Consider the following 2,500-nt stretch of genomic DNA (forward strand, 5'->3'; position numbering starts at 1 on the left):
GTAGAGTAATGAAAATTGCAGAGATTAACTGTTATATAAATAGCTAGAAATGATTAAATTTTGAAAGGTCAAGGTCAAAGGTCAAGGTCAAGCCAAATGTCCAATTCACATAATCAGCCAAAGTTTGAACATTGTTGTCACAAAGATATCAAACTTGGTTCATATTTGAGTGTATGAAAATCCACGCCCAAGTAATAAATGTAAGGTCAAAGGTCAAGGTCGAGCAAAAGGTCAAGATATAAGCTGCCGTGGCGGAGGTCTGCGCTTTACTGGCTGCCCATCTAGTTAGAAATGTAATTGATGAGAAATTCTAAAAATACAGTATATCTTTGGTGATTCAAGGGAAAATAAGTTTCATGCAATAAAAGACATATATAACTAGTTTTTTTTTTTTTGAGTTAAAATGAGTCTCATGCAATAAATGTAATTTAAAATATAATTGATTCAAAAATGTAATAATGATATTGGGTATATAATTAGATATTGGTTTATTTTTAAGGGAAAATAAGTTTGTTGCAATAAAAATTAATTTAAGATTTAATGGAAGAAAAAAAAATGAAAAATTCTAATTTAGTTTCATAGTTGGAATGATTCATATATAAATATATATATATACATATATATATATATATATATATATATATATATATATATATATATATATATATATATATACATATTCATAGATATATATGCATATACAGATATAATGTATATGCACACAGACGCATATATATATACAGTACATATATATATATATATATATATATATATATATATATATATATATATATGTGTGTGTGTGTGTGTGTGTGTGTGTGTGTGTGTGTGTACGTAATCAGATATTTGGTTATATCTAAGGGGGGAAATGTCTTATGCAATAGAGATAATTCAAAATATAATCTCAAAATGCTTTATAAAATATTCTATCAAGTATTCTATAAGAAATTTATAAAATATCTGTAGTAAGCAAATTTTGCAAAAACTTTTTTTACAATGCTTTATAAAATATTCTATAAGACATCTATGAAATACCTGCAGTACGGAATCAATGTTTAAAAATATTCTCTTAAAATTCTTTATAAAATATTCTATTAAGTATTCTATAAGAAATTTATGAATTATCTGTAGTAACAAATTTTTGAGAGACATTCTTTAAAATGCTTTATAAAATATTCTATGAGATATTTATAAAATACCTGTTGTAAAAGAATAAGTTTTAAAAGTATTCTTCTAAAAAGCTTTATAAAATATTCAATCATGTATTCTAAAAGAAATTTATGAAATATCTTTAGCAAGGAATATTTTAGAGACATTCTTTAAAATGCTTTATAAAATATTCTATAAGATATTTATAAAATCCCAGCAGTGAGGATACAAATATTATAAACATTCTTTAAATTGCTTTATAAAATATTCTATTAAGCATTCCATAAGAGATTTATAATATATCTGCAGTCAGGAAAAGCCTCATTTTCCTTGCACCTCTGTTTTTCATTTCAGGAAAACTTCCAACGTCCTGCGCTGAAAGTGGCAGGATTTCCCTAAGTGCCAAATTTGTTATGTAGATTAAGGCAAAAACGACCGTAGCGATGTCCTGAACTTGGACCGTTCTACGAAAAAAAAAAAAAAAAAAAGGTTCCGTCTTACGAACAAAAACGATTCTGTTTTACGAACAAAGGGGTTTTACACAAATGGCCGAAATTCTTTGCATATTAGGCTAAACCATAAAGGGGAAGATTTGACTTTTTGCTTTTTTAGTTTTATAGGGTTATACTTTTTTTTAGGTTTTGGTTTTATATTATTTTATTTTTTATCATCATTTTTTTTTTCGTTTTATAAGATTTGACTTTTTATTTAATAATTTTGGTTTTATATTATTTGACTTTTTTATTTTTTATTTCTGTTGGTTTTATAAGATTTGACCTTTTTTTATTTCTTGGTTTTATAAGATTTGACTTTTTTATTTTTTTGTTTTTAGAAGAATAGACTTTTTTATTTTTTGGTTTTATAAGATTTGACTTTTTTATTTTTTGGTTTTATGCTTTTGTGATTCGTTTTTTTTTTTTCATTGTAATATAGAATATTTTCATATAATGATTTTTCTAGAAAATTTTATACAAAATAAATATCTTATTAATGCTAATCTTCTTTAAATGTTTATTGTTATTTATTGAAGAGTTAATATAACATATATCTTTATTCATAGATTATATACAAAGACAATCTTTAAGGTGTCTATCATTTGTCTATTAGTTTATAGAAGCTTTGCCTAAAGAAATCTAACTATCAACAACATAAAGATCATAAAAAAAATTATAACAAATGTAATGAAACCAAGAGAGCTTCTATAACTCTAACATAATTACAAACCTAAACATTATTTCCTCTGGCGTATCGTAACGATAGAGGTTTAATCGTAGCAGTAACGATAAGAATAAAAAAGCCATAATGAACTTCCAGGAAAATATTCTGCCCAATTCCGGACTTAGCTAAAGAG

This window comes from Palaemon carinicauda, unplaced genomic scaffold (genome assembly GCF_036898095.1).
Source record: "Palaemon carinicauda isolate YSFRI2023 unplaced genomic scaffold, ASM3689809v2 scaffold867, whole genome shotgun sequence".
NCBI classification, from domain to species: domain Eukaryota; kingdom Metazoa; phylum Arthropoda; class Malacostraca; order Decapoda; family Palaemonidae; genus Palaemon; species Palaemon carinicauda.